Source organism: Chrysemys picta, chromosome 3 (genome assembly GCF_011386835.1).
Source record: "Chrysemys picta bellii isolate R12L10 chromosome 3, ASM1138683v2, whole genome shotgun sequence".
In the NCBI taxonomy this organism is placed as follows: Eukaryota; Metazoa; Chordata; order Testudines; family Emydidae; genus Chrysemys; species Chrysemys picta.
This window is the reverse complement of record NC_088793.1, coordinates 175,286,594-175,308,486: the sequence shown is the minus strand read 5'-3', so window position 1 is coordinate 175,308,486 and position 21,893 is coordinate 175,286,594. Positions and strand designations below refer to the sequence as shown.

The 21,893-nt window shown below is 42.7% G+C and overlaps 1 protein-coding gene across 5 annotated transcripts in view; it reads right to left on the bottom strand.

Moving 5' to 3' along the window:
- PRKCE (protein kinase C epsilon) overlaps positions 1-21,893 on the bottom strand; it is a 498,954-nt gene that overhangs the window by 250,207 nt on the left and 226,854 nt on the right. The gene's annotated exons all lie outside the window — the stretch shown is intronic.

Below are 21,893 nucleotides of genomic sequence, written 5' to 3'. Positions count from 1 at the left end.
GAGTGCAGCACCCATAGGGACAAAACATCTTTAAGAACTCCACATACTGTACAAGTAACCTTTCCTTCTTGGGGTAGTTGTCCCTGTGGGTGCTCCACTTCAGAGACTCCCAAGAAGTGCCTAGACCAGTGGTTCTCAACCAGGGGTATGCATACACCTGGGGTACGCAGAGGTCTTCCAGAAGGTACATCAACTCATCTAGATATTTGCCTAGTTTTACAACAGGCTACATAAAAAGCACTAGCAAAGTCAGTACAAACTAAAATTTCATACAGACAATTACTTGTTTATACTGCTCTATGTACTATATCAGTGGTTCTCTACCCACGGCCCACTTGCGGTCCAATCAGCACACAGCTGTGGCCCATGTGACATCCTCAGGTAGTATATATATTGGGTGTATGTGGCCCACATAACACATAGAGAGCTGCATATGCAGCCTACAGTGGTAAATAGGTTGAAAAACACTATACTATACACTGAAATGTAAGTATAATATTTAAATTCCAATTGATTTTAAATTATATAGTAAAAATGAAAAAGTAAGCAATTTTTCAGCAATAGTGTGCTGTGACACTTTTGTATTTTATGTTTAATTTTGTAAACAGGTAGTTTTTAAAGGTGAAACTTGAGGGTACGCAAGACAAATCAGACTGCTGAAAGGGATATAGTAGTCTGGAAAGGTTGAAAGCCACTGGCCTAGACTATGGAGGTGGGAGGTGAGGAGTAGAATCTAGTACTGATTGCAAGATAGCCATTCTAAAGGCATCATCTGCTCCAGAAGTATGTATGATAGCATAGTGCCAGGAGAAGATATGAGATGACCAGATGGTGGCTTTACAAATGTCTAATGAGAGTGTTCTTAATAAGAGCACTGTTCCCTGCTAGAATGGGCAGTCACCTTAGGAGGAGGATGTGATCCAGAAGCTTTGTAGCATGACAAAATGTAGCTTGAGACCCCATTTAGACATCTTTGGGTGGAGATAGAGGCTCCCTTCATTCTATCAGAAAAGACAAAAAACAGAGTCAAGGGGAGGCTCTGAAAGGCCTGGTTCTTGACATGTAGAAAGCTAGGGCCCTTCTAAGGACCAGGCTAGCTTCCCCCCTGGAGTTACATGGCTTAGGGTAGATGATTAGCAACAGAATGTGCTGGTTATGGGAAAAACAGTGTGGGCAAAGGGTCATTTTATCTCAATAGAATAAATTGTAGGGTAGATCCACCATAAGCACACCCATTCCCCTACTCTCCTGGCTTAGGAGATGGCTATTAAGGAGGAGGTTTTGAAGGACAAAACAGAGAGAGCAGATCACTAGGGGCTTAAAACAATAGTTTCCTTAAGGTATTTGGAACACAATTGAGGTCCCAAGGTAGTATAGGCTCTCTGACACAGGAGAAAAGGTTGACCAAGCCCTAGATTAATCTGGATGCTATGGGGTGTGCGAATACAGAAGCCCATCCACAGGTGAATGAAAAACTGTCACAGCTGCACGGCGGATCTTGATGGAGCTCAGTTACAAAGTTGTATTGCCTCTGTGCATGCATAAGGATAGGGATTCTTGCTCCTCCTTGGAGGTTTACATAGTGTATGGATGCTTTGTTTCCATCATAATCCTGACCAATTTGCCCTCTATGAAGGGAAGGAAATGAATGCTTGCGTATCGGACCACTCTGATGTCAAGTAGTTTGATATGAAGTGTGAATTCTTGGGAAGTCCATCTGCCTTCGGCTATAAGGCCCTGGAAGTGACCTCCCCAACCCATCAATGAGGCATCTCTGGTAACAGTCCTTATGGTGGGTGGGGTGAGGAAAAAGTGAGAATGGGATCCCCACACAGACCTTTCATTTGTGGGGTGCATAGGCTCTCCAGAATCTGGCTTGGCGATATCTCGACTGCAGTCTGGGTGGAGTGTAACAAATGGGCAGGCTGCTGTGTGGCCTAGCAGCTGCAGGTAGGTCCATGCTGTGGCTTGAGGGCTCCTTTGAAGGGCAGAGATGAGATTGATCATAGTGGTAAATCTGTACACGAGCAAGAAGGCTCAGGCAGTTGTGGAGTCCAGGGTGGTTCTATGAATGCTATGTGTTGGACAGGCATCAAAGTGAGCTTTTTTGTATTGAAACTCAGTCCCAGGGAGCAGAGGAGAGCCAGGGCATTGCTGGTCACAGACTGTAGTGCAGGAAGGGACCAGCCCTTGAGGGGCCAGTCATTGAGACAGCGATCATCCCTAGCTGTCGTAGCTCTGCTGCCACAACCAAAATACTTTGGTAAAGATACTGGGGGAGATCAATACAGAGTCTGTATTGATAGTGATCATTGCTGACTGAACCGTAGCATACCTCCCAAGTAGCTAAAGTGGGACAGAGTGGCAGATGGGCCAAGCCTAAGTGGCCCTGTGACCTAGCACACAGTGTCACAATGACATTCAAATTTGGCCTGTCTGCGTCTCCATAAATGGAGACAAAGGAATGGATGGGCCAAATCAGAGTGGCATTGCAACCTTGTGCAGCAGGTCACAACAGCACTCAGTTTGGGGGCCCTCTCAAATGGGGGCACCAGGCAAATTTCCCTTCAATTGGGACAAGAGTATTGGGGGTCAAAGCAGGACAGTCCCACAAAACCCAGGACTTTTGGAGGTTGTAGAAAGTGTTTGTGAATGGGATTATTATATGGAAATATGCATCCAGAAGGTTGAGGACCCCTGAATCTAGAGATGGTAACCTGCTACGGTTACCATCCTGAACCTCTGTGTTTGGATGAAGGTGTTCAGACTTCCGGGGTCCAGGATTGGTCTCCATCCTCCTTTGTTCTTGGGTACCAGGAAGTATCTGGAATGGGACCTCTTCTCAATGAAAGGAGAGGGAACTGGTTTGATCACCCCCAGGAGCAGAAGGGACTGAACTTCCTGCCTCAATAGATCCTTGTGAGAAGGTTCCCTGAAAGGGGACGATGGAGGCATGGTGTGGCACTGAAGTGAATGGCAAATCCTCATGTAAAAACTTCTAGCACCCCTCTGCCTGAGGCGATCTGCTCCCATGATGGTCTGAAATGGAAAGGATGATCCCCATAGAATGGGAAGATGGGACAGGAAAGGATGGTGCAGCAATGGCTCCAGGAGACAAAGTGATTAGTGGCTCTCAACCAAAGCATCTAAAAGCTGTTGGCTGGGTGGTGGTAGTCAATGAGGAATTTTTCCTCTGATACATAGGCTTCGTTCTGTGTGGTTCCAAAGGCTTCCGATACATATAGTACAGTGCTGGGTAAGATCTCCTCGCAGCCTGTGATCTGCTACATTTCTTTTTGGTCACAGGAATGTATACAGTATGCCCAAGGATTAAAGGATTATTCTCAAATCCTTTAACAAGTGGAAGGACTTTCTCTGGCATCACTGAAGAACTTGGGACTTTCTAAACAGAAATCTTCAACCATGTTCTGGACTTCTCTGAGAAGCCTGGAGGATTGCAGCCATGAAGCATGGCGTGCAACTACGGTGGCTGCTATCAAGCAAGAGGTTGTATCAGCTGCATCCAATGAGGCCTTTGGAGATTAGGGCTTCTGATCTTGTGGCAAATAATTAATAAAATGAATGAATTTACTGTAGTTCATATAGTCATATTTAGCCACTTGGGCCTGGTAGTTAGCTACTTTAAGCTGAAGCACAGTTGAAGAGTACTTTTTTCCAATCAAAAAGGTCCAAATGTTTGAGCTCCTTGCCTGTGGGGTGGATGATGTTGTCTCTCTCTCTCATTTACTGAATCTACCACTGAAGTCACTTGGCCAGGGAGGAGGAAGAGGACTTGTTAGATATTGCCACCTTATCCTCAACTCCCAGATGGTGTTTCTTTGGAGGGTCATCACCAGGCAGGGGGGACATGATCATGGTATGTTGGAGGGCGCCCCTCTAAGAGGGACCTCTTGCTGAAGGGTGCCCTATAATACTGCACCTCATGTTCTTCATAGTTGTATGATTCTGATATAATTATGACATAATTAAGATGCATTTTATACAAGATGGGTCATGTAAGGTGTCATTAGAAAAGTTATGATTTGCTGACTATAATTATCTTATCTGTATGCATGTATCATTTTTGTATCTGAAGTTATGAATATTGACTATGTATCTGTATTTCACATGTAGTCACACCTGCGTGACACCCACTAGGCAAATTGCTTCCAGTCTAGATAGTGGGCTGCGAAGGGCCTATTCAAGGTAATGAGCCATTAGGAAAAACAATAGGCCTTAGGAGAAGCTTATCCTCCACCTGGTGAGCCTTCCTGAGAATGCTCCAGACAGCCCGTAAGTAATGGCTGCTAGGACTCAGCAAGGTATGCCAGGGCATGTGACCAGGCCACATGATTCTGGACTCCATTTTGGGATGTCTGTATTTTTCCACAAACTGGTCTGGGAGCCAAGTTTGAAACAAAGGGTTCCCGCCATCTGCTAAAGCTATATATGGCAGGGAGTGACATCATCTGTTGTTCTTCACTTCCCCACAACTGAACACCTAAGAGAAGCTCCTAAGGAAAAGGACTTGGAATGGGGGCGGGGATCCCAAACTGCAAAGCAAATACAGCTTGTCCCTTAAGAATCTGCCGGCCTGCTTGTATCACCAGCCAGGGTGAGAAATTGCTAATTCATATCCTATCTTTCTAGTATCTTAGGCTTAGTTTGAGTTTTTGTTTATTTACTAGGTAATCTGCTTGCTATCATTTATCACTTAAAATCTATCTTTTTGTAATTAATAAACTTATTTTATGTTTTTATCTAAACCAGTAAGTTTGGAGTGAAATGCTTGGAAATCTTGTCTCAAGGGGTAGGGGCTGTTGCATTTCCTCTCCACATTGAGAGAGAGGTCAGCTCTATGAGCTTACGCTGTACAGTTCCCTGTGCAATGCAAGATGGTATGCATTTTGGTTTATATGCCAGAGGGGGCATGCATGGCTGGAGAGCCGGGGGTCATCTTGGCTGTAGCCTCTCTATTGTTGGTTCATGCAGTGGATGGTCAGAGAGCCTTGCATGTAACTGCAGCTGGGTGTACCCCTACCTGTGTGAATGCTGGTGGAAGTGTAGGACCCGGAGCGGGTCTGCAGCTTGTCACAGCAGCACAGTGTCAGAGGGAGCCCAGGCTGGTGAGTCAAAGGGCTCAGTGGTACCCTAGTTCAAAGGAACACTGTGGTGGGTCCCTCCCCAGAGTGCCACCTGGGAGGGTCATCGCCGGGCAGGGGGGCATGATCATTGTTTGTTGGGGGGTGCCCCTCTAAGTGGGACTTCTTGCTGAAGGGTGCTCTGTAATACTGGTCTCCATATGGGGCCCAAGGATTTCAGAAGGCCTATGGTGGTAGAGCTTAGGGGTACAGTGGTGGATCCTAAAGGCGCTGCTGCCAAGGTGGTTGGTTCATCACTGACTAAGTCCTGGGAGCTCCGCTTCAAAGCAGATTTCAGGAGAAGGAGGCAGAACCTTGGATGGAGACCTCAGAATCTGAGGAAATATTCTTCCCTGTTTCTGCATGGCAGAGGGAGGCTGGTCGTCATGGTACTAAGAAAGGGTAGTCAGATTCCTTAAGGACCATGAGATCCCTTGACAGCAGGAATCTGCTTGGGACCAGTGAGAAAGGCCGCTGTATAACCAGCTGTGATGTAGCAGTGGTACCAGAGACAGGATATCAGGACAATCTACACAACCCTTATGCTCCTGCTGGTGGGGCAGGTACCAGGGGAGCCAGAGCAGATTTCTTTGAAGAGTTCTTTTACCTAAAGGGCATTGAGCTGGGTACCAACACCAGTGCTGAGTAGGGTTTCTTGCTGTAGGAAGCACCAAGTCTTTTTAAACATTATGTGAGTCTTGGTACTGGAAGGGTAGAGGGGGAGATTAGGAGCCTCAGCAGTACCCATGCCAGGATGCAAATTCTCCTTATTAACTAACCTTTGGGGTGATTTTCCCTTCCCTTTCCACTCCCTACCAGGGGACTTGCGACATCTTTTTTCAGGATGCTTCAGGGATTTTGAAACTGTCCCCTGACACTTGTTTGTCAGAAATGGAGCCATGGAGGTCAATGAGTCATTTGGATCCTCAAAGCCAGGAGTGGGTGTGGGGGCAGGTGTGTCCATCCATGGCCTGAATCAGAAGTAGGATTCAAGGAGCATTCCATGAGGAGTACCTGGAGCCTGTTTTCCCTGAACTTCCTAGATCTTGTCTTGAAGCCGGAGCAGACCTTACACTGACAGAATATGAGCCTCCTTGAGGCAGTAGTTGTCTGTTGCTGAGGGGAAAGACCTTTTGCAGGTCTGGCAAGGTTTAAACCCGTGGGGGTTTGAACCTATCCAAAGCAGAAAAAGGGGCTCTTAAAGGAATCAAGGTGGGCAGGGAGACCCTGACTGCTGGGAAAAAGCCAAATGTGAGGTGACCCCCCCAAAAAAATTTGCACAGAAGGTGCATGAAAAACAAAACAAAGTTGAACTGAAAAAAAAGAAATAAAAAGAATGAAACAACGTATGGAAAAATAAAGGATTAGTAAAGCTAACCAACAGACACCACAAAACTCTGTCTCAGGGTGCAAGCAGTGAAAAGGAACTAGAATGTTGGTGGGTCCACCTTTCCCTATACACCCTCAGATCAGAGCACGATTTGTAGGGCTCAGCCTGGACCCACAGACACTGCTACCAAAAAAATCTCTGATCGAATGCACACAGGCATGTATATGCACCTGAAAGTGCATATGCACACATAGGGACAGCTACTCAAAGAATTGCCTCTCCAGTGATATTTCTTGTGACATTGATTAAATCTGATAAGGAGTCTGAAGAAAGGATAATATTAATACCAGTGACTTCTTGAAAACAACTCAACAGCAAGCTAGATAACATTTAGTCCAGGGCTTGGGGGCTATAGCTTTTGTGGTATTATAAGACTTCTTAACAGCAACCCAAATACTAATAGTCAAAATTAATATGGTTCCATAGGATTACTCATGGGGCAAGGTACTAGTCAATGTGTGATCACAGGTGGCACAATCTGGCCTTTAGGGAGCACACAAGTCAGATTTGTCTTTACTCTTGATCAATGAATTGTTTTGTCTTTTCCCCCTCAATTCTGTTAAAAGAAACCCCTTTAATGCATTGCCTTAGACATATGACTTCCTAGTTACAGTACAGAATTGTCTGATCCTCAGAAGAGAGCAACTACTCTGAGTAGGACAAATTTAAGCACACGAGAGAGAAAGTAAGGAATGGACTTCGAACCCCCTGTCAACAATTCTGCAATCAGCTCTCCTATGTCTCTCTCTGACTCTGAGGGGGCAACACAGAGTAGGCTTAAGACTTGGTTGGTGAGGTTACAAGAAACAGATTTATAGACATATGGAGAATTCAAGTTGAAATGCATGCACTAACGTGCAGACACTTATTGCCTAAAATTTAAAGTTAGCTGGCCACAGCTACAAGGAGCATAAAGGCTAAAGAAAGCTATTTTAGGCCGTCTATGGTACAGACTTCTACCTGCATAGCTGTATCAGTCAGGGTTGTGAAGAGGTGTGACTCCTGACCAACACAGCTGTCCTGGCAGAATCCCCAGTGTAGATGCAGCTATATCAGCAAAGCTGTGCTTTTACCTGTAGAGCTTGTTTTGCCTAGGGGTAGTTTTATTATGTTGGTACAAAGTGCAGCTTTACCAATATAGCGGTATCCACACTAGCAATGCTTTGCTGCTATCCTATACCAGTATTTCTATAGTGGTAAAGTGCTGTTGGGTAGAAATAGCCTTGGATTTCTGCTCAAGAAAAGAGCCAGGGAAAAGAACAATTAGATTTCTTCCCAGAAATGGGACAAACAGGCAAACCAATTGAGTAAATAAAGACATAGTTCGTTACTCCACTTGAGTGGAAATTTCTAATCAAGGGTTCCAGTGATAAACTGAATGCAAGAAGTAAGTGTTGCTTTAGTAAGTGTTCAGTAATATTAATAATAAAATTGGTGTAACCAAAGTAGAAGAAGGGAAATTTGCATTGCTCTTACTCATCACACATTGTACAAATAGGAAGAGCAACTTTTATCCCCAAAAACAATAGTATAACAAATACAAAAAGCATTATCTCCAGGGATTATACTAAGTGCAGAATATGCAACCTAAAAAACTTTAATGTTTTCTTAAACAGATAGTCCACTAGAGAATGAATCATCTCCACAAAATGTTATACATAAATAAGTATCCATAAACAAAACATTTGAAACTACACACTACCTAGATCTATCACCGTTTGATATGTTTGAAAGAGGAAATCCAATGCCTACAGGACCTCTGAGTAGCAGGAACTGATACAATCATCCTTAGAGACACTGTAGATGAGGAAGGTTTGTAGAATCTTGTACATCCACTTTTCGTGACCCCAGTGTACTGCACAGCTGTAACTGTCACAATCAGGGAAATAGTTCCATGAACATTTTATAAATAACACATCAATGGTTGGATTTTCAAGATTTCCCGAAGGTATTAGGTGCCCAAAACCCACTGAAAGCCAGAGAACTGAGCACCTATCTCCCTTAGGTGCTGCTGAAAACCTCTCCTGAAATACAAGCTACTTGCTATGTGCCTGATCCAGAGCATTTTGGAGTCGGTGGTTCCATTAACTTCAATGGGCTTTGCATTAGGCCCTATATGAACATACTATGAATTGTTGAAGCATGTCTTCCACAGTGGCCACGACCAGGTGGTTCAGAGGAAGAACTAAAACTACCATAATTGATAATTATATCATAACATACCTCCAGTGGGAAGTTTTTTCCCCAACTCCTGGTTGGTTTACACACTGAAGCATGTGTGTGTGTTTACCTTATAAATAAATAATTATCTTAACTAGCTCTTCCTGAAGGGCCAGATGGAGAACCCAGTGCTCATGCTGGTGACTAGTATGTCAAACGAGTGGTCCCCCATTGACTCCAGTTGGTCTACTCTTGTGAGTCACTGTTAACAATACGAACAAGGTGCTCACAGTCTAGCCCACAATGTGAAATTTGTTTAATTCTACTAAACTCTGTCAGTAGCAATGAGTTCCACAGGTTAATTATGTAAATCATTTCCTTTTATCAGTATTAAATTCATTGCTTTATCACTTCATTGGGTCTCTTTTTAACTTTTATCATCAGAAAAGGTTAATAGGAGCACCTGACTAACCTTTTCCACTCTATTCATTATTATATATGCCTCTGTCATGGCTCTCTCTCGTTATTTCACATCACCTTCCACTACTGAACTCATAGGCGCTGACTCTGTGGTTAGCACCCACTGGCAACCAAGCTTCCTCCCTCCCTCCGCCCCCAGAGCCTTCCGCAGTCGGTCCCACAAGTGACGGATTCGTCACATCCACCCTGAGCCCCGCGCCCCCCTTGGGATGGCCCTGCTCCCAGAGAAAGTTGGAAGCCGGCGCCTGTGACTAAACTAACTAGTCAGAATCTCTTATGAATCTCTCCTTAATGGAACGGTTTTCATTTCCCGTTTTCAGAGCTCCTCTAATTCTGTTAGACCAGTGGTCTCCAAACTGTGTGCCCCCCTAAGGGGGCATGGAAAAACATCCAGGAGGATGCAGCAGAGCCTGGCCAGCCCCAACATAGGGTGGGGAGGGAACGCCACCCATCCCTGCTCTGCCCCCAGCTCCACTCCGACCCCACTCCCGGTCCCAGCCCCCGGCCACATCTTGGCTTCCGGCCCAGGGGACCTTGGACACATCCCATTACTGGAAGGGGGGGAGGGCACAAGAGGAAACGTTTGGGAACTCTGTGTTAGACCCATTTAGAGATGGAGATAACCAAAAGTTATTATTTGTATGATTGTAGCACCTGTGAACCCTAATCATGGACGCAGATCTCATTGTGCTAGGCGCTGTACAAACACATAACATTCCTTGTCGCAAAGAGCTAAGTATACAACAGATGGATACAGACAGAGCTGGGAGTGCAAGGAAACGGTAAGGTAACATTGGCCAGCATGATACGCAATGGTTTCAGCTCACCAACAGCCTAACCATTGTCAAGTATTTTTGTAAGCACCATGGTAAAGGAGAGTTTTAAGGAGGAATTTGAAGGAAAATAGTGAAAACACTATTTGGGGTAAAGACATACTATGAATTTATCTAAAGGAATTATACATTTTTCAGCATTAATCCTTTCCTTAATATAACCTCATATGTTATTGCTATGCAGTGTGGCAGTGTTGTTTTATAGGGACCAGATTACTACAAACAAACACTTGACTAGTGACTGCTGTCAGGTTTGAACACAGGTTTGCAGATATGAAAGCCTGGTGTTTTAATCCACAATGACAACTTGACTCTTGCTAAAGTGAATATAGTAACCCAGGGTTAGATTGCTACTTTCCTTGTGTCTCTGCACTGCAGGGGATCGAGGAAGCATGGGGAAAAAGATCCTTCCCTAATCATTGCATCCTCTGCACAAGGGCTAATAACAAGTCTTTGTGCTTAAGATATGCAAGGGCTGTAAGCCAGTGCTCAGAGCAAAGCCATTCCCCCCATCTCCCAAAAAATACCAGCATACAAAACTGGCCTGTTGCTGGTATGAATTCAGAGTGTATCCTATCAAAAGGGGTAGCAGCAGCTGCTCTGCTCAGGGAGGGTTATGAATTAAGGGACATATTTGTAAAAGTATTTAGGAACCTAAAGATGCAGATAGGAGCCTAATAGAGTTTACCAAAGCACCTACGCAGGTTAAGCATCTAACTCACTTAGGTGGTTTTGAAAATACCACCAGGTGTCCATCTGTATCTCTAGCAGCCTAAATATCTTTGCAAATCTAAGTCTACAATTTAGTACTAAAAATTATAACTCAGTATAGTATTTTCAGGACTTTTGAAGGCTAATCATTCCTTCATGAGAATGAAGTCAACCATCACACTAAAAACCTGATCCTCAATTTGGCAAGCAACCATCTTCATCTCTGCAAAATTACTATTCAATATACCTTCTATTTTCTACTCAGTTTCCTCAAATTCCTGACAATCACTCTACAGAAAACTGATCACTTCCTTCCTTTGTTAATTTGTATAGATAAAACCTCTCATTCAGCATCAAACAGAGCACATCATGCTCAATTTTCTCTTTTTGTTGTTCTTGGGGTTGTTTTAGTTTCTTCTGCTACTAATCTCATTACTTGCTTTCACTCAATTTCTCCTGTTTTACCATGTTCAGGTTTTCTAACTGGCCTTGATCTAGGCTCCTTGTATCTCTGCTTCACCATATAGCCTTTTCCAGCATTCTATACATTCAATTCCTTCTACTAAAAAACAAAACAAAACTAGACTCCCATGCCACAACGTATTGGCATTTACAAGATCCAGACAGAATTTGTAGGCGTGTGTGTACGTATAATTGTGAGAGCTTTCTATGGCAGTAAAATGCTTTATGAAGCCCACGCTATGAATCCCCAGAAATTCACCATATTTTTCCGCAGCTGACACTAAGCCAGTAATATTATATTGCTCCCAACGTTAGCCCACTATGCTTAACGCAAAAGCAGTGAGCTCATATTCATCTACTTATCACCAGCTCATCATCATCCTGACAACTGTGAAATCTTGAAAATTTGCTATAGCGATGTTATTCAATTGAAACTATGTTTCAATCTAAACGTTCCATAGTTACATTTAGTTAAATGTATTGACACTGACAATCTTATAAGGGCTGTAGTAGGTTTTTTCTGCTGCATGCAGTTTGTACATAAGCCAGCCTGCTGGATTTTGTGAGGCACCGTACCTAACTTTAGCATTAAAAATAAATGGTACAATCCGTGCTCATCATTGTGAAATGTACAATCAGCAGCTATACTCTTCCACATTATCACAAGTTAGAGAATGTGTTTTCCCAACTGTTTAGTTGCCAAGATTAAAAGAAAAAGAGCTTTTTATTGGTGTAAAAAAGAAGCTGAGTACAACGTAGCTTATACTGTTAACTCAGGAAGGATAATGCAGAAGTTGGGGAGCCAGCCATGACTCAGGAAATCGGGGTTCAAGTCCTGACTCCTGTGTGTCCTTGGGCAAGTCACTTAAGCCATGTCTACACTAGCGTACTTCCAACAGAACAGCTGTACCAATGCAGCTACACCACTGTAAGATTGCTCATGTAGCCGCTCTATGCCGATGGGAGAGAGCTCTCCCATTGACATAATAAAACCACCTAAACAAGTGGTGATAGAAGCTCTCCCACTGACATAGCGTTGTCCACACCAACGTTTATGCCAGCAAAACTTATGTCACTTGGGGGGATTGTTTTTTTCACATCCCTGAGCAACATAAGTTTGCTGACATAAGTGATAGTATAGACATAGATCAGTCTCTCTGTGCACACTTCCCCATCTGTAAAAATGGTCTAATAATGCTTCCCCCATCTGTTAGGTACTCAGATACTACGTAATGGGGACCATATAAGTTAAGGTCCCAAACATTTCAAATATAAAACAAATTCAACAATGTAAAGATGCAACATCAATTTTAAAAAGTCGTATTAGAGACACGCTATCTGTTTAAAAAGCTCAAGTTAAACAAGACAATAAGAAAAAAAACTGAAGAGATTTTCTTAAAAATTAAAAACGTCAAAGTCCAGCGATTTAGAAAAGCAAACAAAACTATTGTTTCCTCAAACATTTTTCAGTTCCAAATATTTTTTATTTTTGGAAGGGGGCTTTGGGGATTTTTGTTGTTTTGATTGTTCTCTCTTTCTCCTTTTTTCCTCTTTCCATTTGCCACTGAAAAAGAGACGGGAGAAAAAGGGCACAGACAGGCAGCATGTGGAAAAAACAAACCAAAATGATGAGTTCAATCAGGGATCTTTTTGGAAAGCTGTAATTGTTGGGCCAGCATGCATTGAACTTTAATGAAAGAGATCAACCACAATAGTGCTAGACACTAAGTTCTTACTCCCTGCCTTTAGTGATCAGAAGAAACTGAAACATGGTCAGAATGGTATCCCTTTCAACTGGTATGTCTTTAGGTGGGAGGGGAGCAAGTACATAGAGCGGACATTGTTTTTTCAAGACCTCCAAGGTCAGATGTCAAGACCGCATGCATTACATTCAATGGTGATCCATGCAGGCAATGCTCAAAGAACTGTTTTTTTTTTGGGGAGGGTGTGTATTATTTAGGGGTGTTATAAGTGTGAAATGGTGTCAGATTTTTTAATTACTTTGCTTTAGAAAACTAGTAAAAAATTCATAGAGATGGAAAGAAAAATAGGAATTTTAATAAAAGTGCAAACCTAATAGGATTTAAGCTCTTTACCTTTGAGATAGAAGGCAGACACTGAGCTCAGTCCTTTCCCCATAGAAGTTAATAGTGGATTTGCAACTGACTTTAGGGCATATGTGGTTAATATCCATGGGATTTTGCAGCTGTTAAATCAGCCACCAGACAACCCAATAAAAATCTCTCTAAAGGATAGAAAACTCAAGTAAGAGATGTAAAAACAATTAATCCAGTAAAACTACATCTTGAAAAGCATGAGATGGAGCTCACTGAGAAGCAAAATCCAATCCCAGAACATATAAAGATATCTATATTTGGGAAACTGCTTTTAAAAAAAAAGGTAAACAAACACATTGTACTGGGAAATTGGGTCACAGACTAAATCTGCGAGGCAATGGAACTCATTAATAAAAGAACCTTTATGAGTTTCAGTAAAATAAAAGGAAAAACTGTGCCAATACTGGACAGGAGTACTTGTGGCACCTTAGAGACTAACAAATTTATTAGAGCATAAAATGGCTATACAAAAAAAACCCACTATAATAACTGTTCAGGAAAATTATACACATGGACCATCAAGCCTCTAAAATTTATTGTTTTCTGTTAAACCAGATAACCAGTATTTCCATATGTCTAAAACACATCTGATAATAAGACCTACTCTTTCAATGTACGGATTAAAATTGGGAGGGTGAAGGGTGGGGGAGAGACACACACACCTACCAAACTAGAAGAAATACTTCATTAACGCAGACTATCCAGCGAGCGATGGGGGGAGAGGGGAAGAGAAGTGAGGGATGGGGGTGGGGTCTTGGAGGAAGAGGCGGAGCAGGGGCAGAGCCTTGGGGGTCTGGTTACCAGCAGTTAGAAAAGTGGCAACCCTAAGTCCAAAGTGGCTTGGGAAAGAGGATTCCACCCCCTCCCACTCTGTTCTGCCCACTCACCATGTGCACAAAGCCTGATTACCAGGGCGGTGATGGGGAACGGATATGGCTCGAAGCAACTACATAAACTTGTTTGAGAGTCTAAAAAGGTTACAATGTTCTGAAGCAAATCAGTATTAATAACTGAAAAAGTTGTGGAGCAAATACGTTTAGAACCATATGTCTGCATTATAGTCAGCACTTCAGGAACTAATGGGGGCTATGGTTCAACATTAAAATGGATCCATTACAATTTAAATGTGATTGCTAGATAGAAATTCCTTTATGGGCAACTGATTCCTAACTGATTCTACAGTCCCAGCCTCATGTGAAAAAGTAATTTAAGTAATTTATGGAACACACAACAAAATGGAAGAGATTAATAAGATCTGGAACCCATTTTTAATACTTTATAGGAAAATTCATAGAGATGTAGCACAGTTTAACATATGGTTTTACTGTACTAAGTGCAAGGAAGAAAAATGTGATTTGTGCATAGGTTCTTAAGAGGCTGGTATTTTTATTTTAATTCTAAACACACACACATATATAAATATGCATGTGGAGACTAGAGGCAGTAGTGCAGTCTAGTAGATAGGGCACTGGACAGGGAGTTAAAAGATGCGGATATTATTCCCAGTTCAGCTGCTGCTCTTCTGTGCAACACTGAACAAGTCCCTTTACCTTTTTGTTACTCAGTTCCCTCACCCCCCACCTGTTGTCTAACTCATCTGTTTAGACAGTAAGCCGGGGTGGGCAAACTACGGCCCGTGGACCACATCCAGCCCTTGAGTTCCCACTGGGGAATTGGGTTGGGTGCTTTCCCCGCTCTGATGCTCCAGCCGGGGAGCAGGGTCGGGGGCTTGCCTTGCTCCGCTCTGTGCGTGCAGCAGCTCTGCGCAGCTCCTGGAAGCAGAGGCAGCCAGGGGGCTCCGCACGCTGCCCCAAGCACCAGCTCTGCAGCTCCCATTGACCGGGACAGGGCAGTGCACAGAGTGGCGTGGCCCCACCTCCGCATGGGAGTCCGAGAGGGGACAGGCCGCTGTTTTCAGGAGCCTCTTCAAGTAAGCGCTACCTGGATCCTTTACCCTGACCTCCCGCCCGTACCCCAACCCCCTACCCCAGGCCTGATCACCCTCCAAACCCTTTGATCCCAGCCCGGAGCACCCTCCTGTACCCCAAACCCCTCATCCCCAGCCCCACCAGAATCTGCACTCCCAGCCGGAGCCCTCATCCCCCTGTTCACCCCAATTCCCTGCCCCAGCCGGCCCTCCATACAATTTCCATACTGAGATGTGGCCCTCAGGCCAAAAAGTTTGCCAACCCCTACTGTATGCTTTCTGAGGCAGGAATTCTCTCTCGCTATGTATAATGGGGCCCTGATCTTGACTGTGGCCTGAATCCATTACTTTAACACAGATAACAATAGCAGCATTCTACAGAACCTTTTCTGAATTTTTAAAAATATATATTTTACGTCTATGGATTTGGTTACATTGACATATTTCATTCAATTTTGGAGGAGAATTTAGCTTATGTTTTTAATAGCTTAATTATCTGTTTTGATTTCCATAAGGAAATAAAATATTTGTTATTTTTTAAAGTTCAAACAAAAATGTGTTCCCTAATTCACACCAAGGCCTATGGCCAAGCTTTTCAAAACTCTAATAGAGTTTGGGTGCCTCAATTTTTGGGTGCCCAACTTGAGACACCTTCAAAGGGCCTGGTTTTGGAGAGTGGGTGCTAAGCACTTTTTTAAAAATGAGGCCCCTTTTAGATTTATCTAATCTATCACCCCAAAACTAGGAAACACCCATTAGGGTTTTTAAACTCTTGGTGAACATGCATGCAGGTTTTAATTAAATTTAGACAGAATGCTTATATGATTTTATTCTTCAAAAATGAAAAAAAAACAAACCAATTTAAAAGTTACTTTGTTCAATTAGATTGGACAAAGCACTAGCAAACACGCAACACCAAATGTTTATTTATTTCTGAGAGATCAACTACTAGGGGACCCAACAGGGCTTTTCCATTCTGTAACTCTATGATTCTATAAACAAAGAAGGTTAATATAGTTTCATGACATACAGAATATTTAACAAAAATATCTTATTTTTTAAATATGTGTGTGTGAACTCAATGCCTATGAAGGTGCTTCAATACTCAGCAGACCAAAGTCCTCTGTCTATTCATACAGCAGGCACAGCATGGGAAGAGAAACGCAAGCTTCTTTCTACCTTGGTGGGATAACAGACTTCTACAGTTAGTTCATTCTTTATAACTATTCACATCTTGACCTCATTAATGAAACTGCTAAGAAGTCTGAGGGTTTTTTAAACCTTTTTATTAAGGCAAAGTTACAATAAAACATTAACATAGTACATGGTACATCGCTTATTCAGGATCAGATTAATATTCAAAGAACCTGGCTAAAGATTCTGTTTTGCTTGCTGGGGAGTCCACCTTCTCTGAGTATGATAGAAAGAGCAACCAAATTTCTAAATACCTATCCTCTTTTTGGTGCTCCTCTTGTGTACGTACTTGGTGTGAAGCCTCTTCCATTCCAAAGGCAGAATAAAATAATAAGAACTGGAGGAATGGAACAAATATGAAATTTCTTGACTGATAGTTTTGGTGTCAATTTTTGTTACATGGATACCTGTCCACTAGGGACTGGACTGAAAGCAGCATCATTTTGCATAGGACACTAAAGCAACATCAATAGCTACCAATGCTAGGCCACTACTAACCAGGGATGCAATGAAGTGAAAAGCTCTATATTCCACTACCAACTCCCTCTAGGAGGCTCACCAGTATGTACACTCTGCAAGACCAATGAGACTACTGCCCCATCACCTCTCTCTTCTCTGAAAGCTATTTGGATCTGGTAGAGCTCTCTGCTTTGCTTGGCATATGAATGCCCCACAAAGCCCAGCAAATGACCCTCTAGAGCTCATTTTATAATTTAAATTTTTAAAAGCCACAGCAAAACAACTCCAATATCAACCCAACATACTTTCCAAAAATAAACAAAGAAACCATCCATCACTGAATACTGGAAAAATAAACAAAATTTGGGCAAACTGTTTCTGAGATATGACATACCAAGGGAGGGGTGGGGGAAAGAGGGGAACGGGAGTGTTAACAAGGTATTTTTTTTCTTTAAAGTGAAAAATCTCATATCTAAAAAAACACCTTGCCCAACTGCCTTTTATTGTTCCAAAACAATTTTACTCTGGCAGAAGACTCCACATGAGAAACGTCAGGCACATTTGGTTTCATTTAGGCAAAGTTAGAGAGGAGGTCAAAATTGGTCATATAATGGAAAGCAAGTCAAGCTACTGCCTTTCAATAAACAGCAAGGAAATCTGGTTGTAAGCCAATATTTATTTATAGCCAGCATTTATTTTTAGGTATTTATTTTAGTCACTAGAAAACAATTGCATCTAAGAAATATTTATTACCATCTGCAACATTTTTTATTGCGTCTGTCAATGCAAGTATTTTGTTACTGCTTACAACTTATCTATGTTCACTATCTGTGTGCACATGCACACACTCCTTTCATTGAGATAATACTGAAGCACCTGGAAGACTTATGTTTCTAGCTAATGATAATGGACCTAATCCTGCGGTCCACGCTTAGTTTGTACTTGGTCCTTACTCAAGTTAAGCTCCCACAGGGCCAACACCTGACCTCACTGAGCATTTTTTGCCTATAACCATAATGAACTGATCACCGCTGGTGAAATACAGTATCTTTCAAGTCCCTTATCCCAATAGACTGTCCCATATTCTGAAGCCAAACTCCCACATTCCCATTTAGAAATGGGAAAGGCTAATGATAACCAACTAAGGCTAACTAATGATCCTTTTAAAAAAAATTAATTGTTTTATTTCATATGTGAAGATTTATGAAACAGAACGTACATAGATTTTTCTTTGTAGGCCAAAGCCTGATACCTTTTCAGCTTTTACTCCTTTCTTACTCAAAATTCTGTGCTGTTTAGACTGATGTGTAAAATTCTCAGTGGTTGGCTCTTATTTCGCAAAACTATTTCCCTTTAATATAGAGATTTCCTTTCACTGATGTTTTCCGTATTTCTCCCCTTCTCTTCAATTTTACTAATTTGTTCCATATTTGGGGCTATGTATTGAACTGAACCTTGTCAATACACTCCACTCCTCCTGGAACCAATACACCCCGGTACTTATATAGACCCCACCACCAACATATCTGACAACCTCCCAGGCATTTATTGATTTATCCTTGGAACACTCCCTGTGAGGTAGAGAATTATTACCCACCACATTTTACAGACTGGGAATGAATTACAGAGAAATTATGTGATTTACTCATGGTCACATTGGAAGTCTGTGGCAGTAGCACATAGAGAGTAAGCATAATAGGTTGCCTATAATAGACATGCAGGGCTTTTCCAGACCAGGAAAATTAGTATGGCCAACAAAGACCTGGTCTCCTCTTAAAGTTTAGGTCAACATAGTTACATTGGTCAGGGGTGTGAAATATCTACACCCCTAACTGACAGCTATGTTGACCTAACCCACACTGTAGACGCAGGTAGGTCGACGGAAGAACGCTTCTGTCAAAGTAGCTACTGTTGTTTTGGGAGGTGGTACTCCTATACTGTATTGATGGGAAAAAGCCCTTCCATCAGTGTAGACTGCATCTACACTAAGGAGTTATGCTGCTTTAGCTACTGTGATGTAGCTATGCCAGTAGAATCCCGGTAGAGTAGACATATCCAAAGACAGTGATTTTTTATAAATATATAGCTTGGTGTAGTCAATGCTAAGGGCTAGCTAACTTACAGCTAATATTTTTAGACATCACTTTGTATAGACCAGGTGCTAAGTGGCATTTAAAAACATGTTAACTAACAAGTGTTGGCTAACATTTTAAAAACACCATGCATTTTTTCAATCTACATAACACCACATTTACTTCCTATGCCTTGTCTAGACTCGGATTTGGAAGGTTAGCTAACATGCTTAGTGCAAACAAGGCACTGTGCACTTGTCTTTGCTAGGAAAAAAAAGGTGGGAGTTTTACCACATGGAAGATGGAGGTAAACCTGAGGTTCCCCTTTGCATTTCCCCCAACCTTCTAACATATGTGAAAACCACAAACTGCTTTGTCCACACTAGGATTTGACACATTAAACAACACATTAGATTACACATGGTTTAAAAAACCCACCTTTTTTCCTAGTGTACAGCCTTAGACATGAGGCTCTTCACATGTGCTAGCCAGCACCTTCCAAATCTTAGTCTAGATAGGGCCCTATTTGGTGGAAAAGCCTACATGGGGGTACACATTTACTTGGTAGGTCTGTGAGACAAAGCTACAATAAATAATAACATTAACTACTTTGAAAATAGGTTTATTTCCCCTCCAAATGAAGTGGCACCAGCAGCTGATCTCATTTTTTCCATAAGTCGTTTACTTAGCTCCCTGCAGAAACACAAGAGCCTGTGTTAAAACCTGCTGTCATTATTATCAGAGCTACAGAGTTCAACCCCATATTACCTTTCAGATGAAAGCACCGTAGATATTTTTCAAAGCTCTCTCTACTGAATTACAGGGCTTAGATGAGCCCTCTGTCCTACTCCACATATAAAGTCTGAAGAGGCACTGAGTAGTGCACAAATGGGCTTTAATATTCATAGCTCCTCACCCAAGCCCTCCTGGTTCTTCCCCTCTCCAACAGTAAAGAAGCCCTGAGGCCAAAAATCAAGGAAAGCATTCTCAGAGATAAAGAATTATTGAGCATGGAAGATGCATACATTATCACAGCTTCTTGAAGTCCAAGTGCTACCTGGACAGATGAACAAAACAGCATGTTATTCTATGAACTATTGATTATCTTCATATTTTGCCACTCAAGACTTGGTTATTTCTTATTGCCCAGAGTGGGTTAATTCCTTGTCTTCCAATCCAAGCCAGATGATTCACATTAGGCTAGTGACGTTAATGTCTTTAGAAATGCTGCCAGAGCCATAATGCAGCAGAGCTTTCAACGGGTGTAACTTTTCTGTAAAGTGCAGAATGGTTTTGCTGTTCTTAATGGTATGCCTCACTCTATCCCAAGATATTTTAAGTTGATTACTGAAGTCATAGTCTACTAAGGCCATTATCAACCATTCTGTCTGTATTAAAAGGAATCCCAATGCCCTGACTACCACCCCATTGCAATCAGCTCATCAATATACATAAGAGCTAGAAGCTTGATATTGATTGCTGCATCTAATGGACTCACTATGCAGTTCCTTGTGACCTTAAAACAATTCCACATTGGATACTCACCCAGGTCCTTATTCAAAACAACAATCTAAATTATTGGGGGGGAGGAGGGAGGAAAAGTAAAAAATGATGACCCTGCTGCTGTACCTTAATTAGCAGTGCAATGATAGCGTGGACTTTTTCCAGGCCTGCGTGAGATGTAATGCAACACTATAGGCCCTATCCTGAACTAACAAGCAGCCAGTTTTCCCACACAGCATGAAGCGGAAGTTAATAGTAACTGGTCATTATTAGTGCTCATTATGGCAAAACAATCTGTGTTATAGCCTACTGCTGCCTCAATGAACTGCAGTCATTCTGCATGCTGCTTTTTGCACAATATTCAGTCCATGCTCACCAAAACTGTGGTTGTTGTATAACATCTTTAAATGTCACAGTAATTCAGCAAAACAATCTATTCCCTTCCCTACAGAAAAGCAGCACAAAGGTAGAGGATGAATGCACTTTGCAAATATTTTCCAATTAAAATATTTTTTTCTGCTCAGCACGTCTGCATTTATTAATACACACAAGCATTCATCTAGAAAAGAAGAATACATAATACTATGAAACCTGCCTTGGACCTTGTTAATACCGGACCTTGCCTGGAAGAACTCTGCTATGGACAATGCACTTTATCTAAGGCCTTGTCTACACTACGAGAGTAGTTCGATTTTACTTGCATCGAATTTTTGTAATCGATATTGCAAAGTCGAACGTGTGTGTCCACACTAAGGACAGTAATTCGACTTTGTGCATCCACACTAACGGTGATAGCGTCGACATTCGAAGCGGTGCACTGTGGTCAGCTATCCCACAGTTCCCGCAGTCCCCTCTGCCCATTGGAATTCTGGGTGTAGCCGGCAATGCCTTCTGGGTAACAAAATGAGTCGAGGGTGCTTTTGGGAAACTGTCGTCATCCGTCCATCACTCCCGCCCTCCCTCCCTGAAAGCGCCGGCGGGAAAATAGTTCGCGCGCTTTTCCAGTCATTGACAGCGCGGACGCCACTGTACTCCGAGCATGGAGCCCGCTGCGACCATCGCTGCAGTTGTGGCCGCTCTCAACGTCTCGCAGCTTATCATAAAGGTTTCCCTGAGGCAGATGCAGAAAAGTCAGGCGAGGAGGCTACGGCACCGCGGTGATGTCCTGAAGTCTGAGAGTAGCACAGACCTGTCAGAAAGCAGGCGACCCAGCGCCGAGGACATCACAGTGGCAATGGGTCATGTTGATGCCGTGGAACGGCGATTCTGGGCACGGGAAACAAGCACTGAGTGGTGGGACCGCATAGTGCTGCAGGTCTGGGATGAATCCCAGTGGCTGTGAAACTTTCGCATGCGGAAGGGAACTTTCCTGGAACTTTGTGAGTTGCTGTCCCCTGCCCTGAAGCGCAGTGACACCCGGTTGCGAGCTGCACTGAGTGTACAG